The sequence below is a fragment of the Acomys russatus genome, chromosome 18, assembly GCF_903995435.1.
Source record: "Acomys russatus chromosome 18, mAcoRus1.1, whole genome shotgun sequence".
In the NCBI taxonomy this organism is placed as follows: domain Eukaryota; kingdom Metazoa; phylum Chordata; class Mammalia; order Rodentia; family Muridae; genus Acomys; species Acomys russatus.
In genome coordinates, this window is record NC_067154.1 from 15,861,960 (window position 1) to 15,869,128 (window position 7,169).

Genomic DNA, 7,169 nt, shown 5'->3' on the forward strand with positions numbered 1-7,169 from the left:
ATTCAGCGGGAGTCTGGCCAGGTTTTGTGGAGGGCGCGCCTGGTTGAGCTAGGACTTGTTGCCCCTGTGGGCTGCCCTGGATTTTCCGGTTCTGAATTAGCTTCCAACTAGTTCACCTCCGCGGCCCGGTGTTGCAGGTTGATAAGAAAATGAGGTGAACTCTGCTGCTTGGCTACACAGGATAAGTTAACTTCTGCTAGCCTCAATTTTTCTTTAATTGTGAGCCCAAAGGCAGTGGATTTTTTGTCTGAGGAAGAAAAACAAAACAAAACAAAAACCTCCATTTACTCATTTATTAGGAAGCGACTCGGTAGAGCTTAGGAATATTTGCAGTGCTGTGTCCTGGCGATCTGATCTCCGGAGGACCTCACCCTAAGGCGTTGCCTGATTGACTGGGCTGTTCTTCTCTTCCTCCTTGGAGAGGCCAGTGCCTGCCCTGCCTAGTCCCAATCCAATGACAAGGAACCCTCTTTACTCATTTGTACTCCTAAAATTACACACTGGGAAAACAAAATGTACCAACTGAGCTCATTTGTTTAAAAAAAAAAAAAAAAAGCCAAAAAACCATATGTGCATTAGACCAATCTGTGATTTGTGACAAATGTCCTTAGGATAAGTCCTTATTTCCTTCAAAAAAAAAAAAAAATTCTCCTTTTTTGAAGAGGTTTCGCTTGTGACTGACAGAACATATTGGCCCATACCTTTACTGAGTTTACAGCTGTGTTTGCAGATGGTCCTCTCTCTGGTCAGATGACTGGTCCTGTACCCTTGCGAATCTTGTTTGCCTGCATGTGCCTTGTGCCTGAGGGAGTGAAAAAAAAAAAAGTCAGATCCTCTGGAACTGGGCTTACAAATGGTTGTGAGCCACCATGTGAGTGCTGGGAACCAAACTGATTAGTATTAGGTCACACAGCTTTGTTTGGTTGTTTTGTTTATTGTTGTTTAGTCTTTTGAAACAACCTTTTCATATTTTTGGCTGTCCTGGAGTTTACAATGTAGCTCAGGCTAACCTCAACCACAGTCCTCTTGCCTCAGTTTCCAAGTCTTGGGATTCCAGCTGATAGTAAGAAACTATGCCTGAATTGGTCAGTCCTGAAGGAGCTTAATTCCCTTCAGAAATAAGTGCAGTATATTAATGTACACCAAATAGTACACTATATTTAAAAAACTGGCCCTTATGGGAAAAGAAACTTCCTCTTAAAACCTGGAGAGCCACTTCCTTCACAAGAGTAAAAAAATAGAAAGAGAAGGGGAGAGCTGCCTGGAGTGGGATGATGGGGAGGAGCCAGAGGAGCTCTTTTATAGACTAGCCTGAGGAGGCTTCTGAGACATCCCAGAGCAAATCCCAAGGCCAAAGAAAATATCAGACTCTCCTAAGTTTTAGGGTACTGGTGAGGAAATTCCCATCATGTGATTGAGGTCAACGTATCCGACAGATCCAACAGAGCATGGAGGACTGGTGGTTAGGACCACAGTCGGGCCTCTGCTAGGTGTGAGCTTCTTGAGACTAGGCCTGATCTCTATAGGCTCTTGCCTTGTGAGAGTAACCTCTGTTTTAACATGCCTGTTGGAAAAGTTGAGGCTGTTGTATCTTCAATCCTAATTTCTCAAGGACAAATAATTTCCATGGTGACAATGGGCTTCCCTGCAAATTGACTCCATTCTGATTTTCAGTACCTCTTGCCGGAGCTTACTCTAAAACAAGGTCTTCATGTAACCTTATAAAAGAACTATTTTGTGAATGGGAAGATGAGCATCCATGTGCCATGGTGCAAGTGTGGAGGTCAAAGGATAACCTGCAGGGATTAGTTCTCTTTTTCTACCACGTAGGATCTAGGTCTGAGCATCAGGCGTTGCAGTAAGCGCCTTTTACCCCCTGAGCCAGTTCACTGCCCATCTAAACTTTTATTAAAACCTCCTGTGCTGGTTAGTTTTGACGATCAACTAGACAGAGCCTAGAATCACCTGGGAGTTATCTAGATCAGGTTTGTCTGTGGGTTACTGTCTTACTTGTTAGCTGATTTGAGATGACCCAGCCTACTGTGGGCAGCACCATTCCCTAGGCAGTTTCCTGAACTTGGGTAGGAATGAAGAAGGCTAGCTGAGCAGAAACAAGCAGGTTGCACGCATGGATTTGTTTCTCTCTGCTCCTGACTGTGAATGCCATGTAACTAGAAACTTTGAGTTTCTGTCTTGACTCAATGGATGGTGACCTGGAATTATAAGCCAGGTAAGCCCCATTTTCCCTAAATCGCTTTTAGTTGAGGTATTTATCACAAAGACAGAAATGAAATTAGAGCACATTCCATAGGTCTGTGTTAGGATGAAGTGATAGAAAAGTGCCCAAAGCCACTGAAAGTAGATAGAATAAGAGAAGAAAGAAATTCCTTCTGAACAATGCCATTTATTACAACTCTTAGGAAACTGAGGCAAGGGAAGCGTCAGTGACGTTGACAGAACCAGAAATCTTCCTCTGCCCCGGGACTTTTATTTTTAAGGGCTTGTGAATAAAAGACCATTATTTTGTATGGTAGCGGTGAACAACAGGGTAAAAGTCAGTTGGCTGACAGTCTGGGAATAATCTCTGGGTTTTGCCTCTCTGGTTTGATCTGGTGTGTCTACAGAGCTGTGTAGTGCATAACAACGCAGACACTAAAGAAGCTGGCTTGAGACCAAGGATAGCAAACCCAGTCCCGTGATTTAGAAAGTTGGCTTGTTGACCCTGTAAACTAAGGGGTGGAGGAGGAGGAGAGTGGATGACTCAACAGAAAGCTAAAAACATAGACCTATGTTGCTATTAACTACCACAAGGAAAGGGCCCATCTCAGAAGAAAGTCTTAGTTTCTTTGTTCCCCTTTTTCTTGTGAATCTGCTTTTAAAGTGATACTCTGTGTTACATTTCACCGGGATCCAAGCTTGTTTTTCTCTGGCTAACTGGGAAGGAGCCTAATGTGGGAAACTAAATTCTAGAATCATAATTCACTTAGATTTGTACGATATGCTTGGGCTGTTTTGTCATATTGCTTTTAGGCATTTTTTCCCTTCCCTTTCCCCCCATTCTTTCTCAAGACAGCAATTCCCTCTTCTGAGAAACTTTGAAGTTGAGCGGAACGATTAGAAAGCATCTTTTGCAAACATTGGGTCCTTGGTGAAACATCACTGAATATGCCCTTTGAAAAGTGTTCTTGGCACCTGCCCTCGTGCCCCAAGTGTGGCTTTAGCTAGGCAGCTTGTGGCTTTGTCTCAGCTTTCAAAGGAAAGTGGCTCTTCTGGGTTACAAGCACTCTTCAGCTTGCCTCTGCAGAGACATCAACGTTGCTTTTGCCTCCGTACCATTGGGTGTCCTTTACTGATTGTATATTTCTTACCTCATAACATCCTATCTATTATCTACTTGAATGCTTTTTAAAATTTATATGATAGCAGTTTCTTTTTATTGTTTGCTTGGGTTTTGTGTGTTTGTTTGGTTTTCCTGAGTAGCTTTGGCTATTCTGGTCCTTTGTAGAGTAGGCTGGCCTTGAACTCTGGGTTCAAGTGCTGGGATTACTAGCATGTGCCACTCTGCCTGGCTTTGTTTGGTTGTTTTGTTTATTGCTGTTTAGTCTTTTGAAACAGTCTTTTTGTATTTTTGGCTATCCTGAAGCTCACAGTGTAGCCCAGGCTAACCTCAAACCAACCACAGTTCTCTTAGCTTCCAAGTCCTGTGATTACAGGTATGAGCCACCATGCCTAATTAGTAGAGCTTGTTTATTTGTTTTTGTTTCCTTGAGACAGGGTCTCTCTGTATGGCCCTGGCTTCCCTGGATCTCTCTATATAGACCAGCCTGACCTCAAAAATCACAGAGGTCTACCTGTTTATGCCTCTTGCATGCTGGGATTAAAGGCACATGCCATCATTCCTGGCATATATCTTTGGTATTTCATTTTGTGACAATCTTACTATGTAGCCGAGGCCTGCCTTGAATTCCTTCCTTCACCTCCATGGTGGCATCAAGACCAGCTTATAGCAGTTATTTAAACTTAAAAATAGATCATCATAGGTGGCACTTATTGCTCTTGCAGAGGACCTGAGTTCAATTCACAATACTCTCATCTGGTGGCTCGCAAACAGCTGTAACTCCACCTGCACAGAATCTGACACGTCTTCTGGAACCTGCACTTATGTGCACAGGACCTCCCCCCACCCAACACACACATAGTTAAAAATCGAATAAGCTACAAAGCAAGTCCAGGACAGCAGGACAGTCAAGGCTACACAGAGAAACCCTGTCTCAAAAAACCAAAAAAAAAAAAAAAATCAAACAAGGAAAAATAACATCATTTCCTACAACAAACTCAGTAAATGCCACCCCTCCACCCCACCCCCCACTCTCAACATTGTTGCTGGAAGTTTGGGAGCAAAAGATAGGGTTTGGACAACCCCTAAAGGCAAGGCTCTCTTGTCTCAATAAACCAACTGAAGAGAATCAAAAAAGCAGAAAGAGAAAAGTTGATCAGTGCAGCCACACTGGAGGGAGGAACAGATAAAGAAGGCAAGCGATCCCCACATTCATTGGGGTACTGATATGAACTTCGGGTTTACATAGAGGAGGAATTAGGGCAAGGGATATGAGGTGGCCATAACTGAGCAGCGCTGGCCAAGCTGTGGTCATGCACATTGTTGCCTTAGCTCCAGCTGTGCAAGGTGATCCAGAGAGGTGCCTGAGTGGGAAGGAGGTGGTTCTTGGGAGACCTTAATTCTACTTTAGGGCGCAGTGTTCATCTTTAGGGGCTACGTCTATCTGCAAGGTCAGTATCTATGAGGTCTTGCTCTTCTTGGAAATGAAGGTAGAGTGAGGACAGCGACTTACCTCTGTTCCTTGGAACTCAGGTTACCTCTGTTTCTTAGAACTTAGAGGAGGGTGAGATGGGTTAGGTTGGCTGAGTCAAGTGGGAATTCAAGCTGAAGTAAAAGAAACAGAAACTGAAGTCAGGAATGCCAGACTTTCATTTTCACCCTCCCCCACTACACACACACACACACACACACACACACACACACACACACACACACACACACACACACACGTTCTATAGCCCAGACTGGCCTTAACCTTGCTATGTAGCCAAGGATGAGTTGGAACTTTCTGACCCCTCTGCTTCTACCTCTAAGATTACAGTTGGTACCACTGTACCAGCTGTGATGGGAATCAAATCCCGGATCTAGTGCACGCTAGGTATGATGGTCATCAACTGATGGTTGTCAACTGAACTACATCTGAAATGAACTAAAACCCAAAAATGGCTGGGCACACTTGTGAGGGACTTTTGCTTAGTTAAGTCATTTGCAATGAGAAGATCCACTTCTGATCTGGATCTTCAAGATGGGAAAAATGCACCTTTACTCCAGATCTTTTGTGGTAGGAAGACCCACCTCTAATCTGGGCCACACCTTCTGCTGGCAGCCGATAGAAAGAATGTGGGAAAAAGCCAGGCGGTGGTGGTACATGCCTTTAATCCCAGCACTCAGGAGGCTGAGCCATGCGGATCGCTGTGAGTTCGAGGCCAGCCTGGTCTACATAGTGTGTCCAGGACAGCCAAGGCTACACAGAGAAACCCTGTCTCAAACAACAACAACAACAACAATAACAATAACAACAACAACAACAACAGAATGTGGAAAAAGGAACCCTTTTCTCTCTGCCTGCCTCCTCTTGCCCTCAGTAGCAAGTCCACTCCTTCGCTGGCGTCACAGTCTGGTTCTTTAGGACTCCAGCTTGTATAGAAGACCAGCAGAAGCATCCAGCCTCGTGGACTGAACAGGGGATGGATTCTTGCATCGTCCATCCATAGGCAGCCATTGTTGGATTATCTGGGCCACAGCACACAAATCATTCTAACATATCCTCTCTCTATATAGAGAGGGATTCTTTCTATAAGTTAGTTCCGTTACTCTAGAGAACCCTGGCTAGTGCACTAGTCTAGCCCTCTACCAACTGGGATGTATTTCCCAGCCCTTGTTCTATCTTGAGTTCTGTGTTATAGACCTAAGTGAAGAGCCATTTTTTTTTTTTTTTTTTTTTTTTTTTTTTTAAAGCTTAAGCAGTTTCTAAGTGCTTCTTTTGGAATCTTGGCCTGAATAGCTGTGTGATGGTTCGTGTTCTTGACATGCCAGGGTCTAGACTCACCCGGAAGGTAGGCCCCTGGGCATGGATGTGGAAGACTGCCCTGACTGCATTAGTTGATGTGGGAAGACTCACCCTGTGTGGGCAGTACCGTTCCTGGGCAGGGGATACCGGACTGTGTAAAATGGAGAAATCCATCTGAGCACTAGGTTTCATCCATCGCTGTCTGCTTCTTGACTAAAGTTGCAGGAGGGCTCCCTCAAGCTCCAGACACTGTGGCTGCCCTACCTTGACAGATTATAACCTGGAACTGTAAACCAAAATAAACCCTTCTCCCTTAACTTGCTTTGGTCAGAGTATTTTACCACAGCAACAGGGAAAGGAAAAAAAAACTAAAATATCCCCAACTGCTTTTTGGAATTGTCCTAATAATAAATGCAGATCTCTTTGTGTTCAAATGGTTATGGAATTAGAAAGTTTTTATCTTGTTTTGTTTGATTTTAAAAGACTGGATGTCCTCCACATTGAGTACTTTAATCTTTAGTTGTCATCTCATGGTTTGTCATCATCCAAAATGAGGGAAACATCACTGGATGAGGGTCCACTATGCTCACGTTTAGAATATATTCCTTTACCATTAAAGGAGAAGTGAAAAATGCGGAGGTGGGGAGGGGAGATGATAGAAAGATACAAGGCAAGACATAAACAAAATCAAAAGAACAAGGAAACAAGACCAGTTATGGTCACACACAATTCCCAGCCCAGAGGTAGGAGGATCAGGAGTTTGAAGCCAGCCTCTGTTATAAAGTTTGAAGCTTGTCTCACCTGACTGTGAGACTCAGCCTCAAAAAATAACAGCAACAGAAGGCGGTAGTTCAAGGAACAGTGCCGATTCAAAAGCCCCAGGGCTTCCTGAGTGTCTTGTTCAAATGCTTTGTATTTTATATACTTTATATTTTATATACTTTGTATTTCCCCTGGTTGGTTATCTGTGTCCAGGATTGATTCCTGGAATCTCCCTGGTGCTGGATACACAAGTCCCTGAATGTTCAAACCTCTTAGATG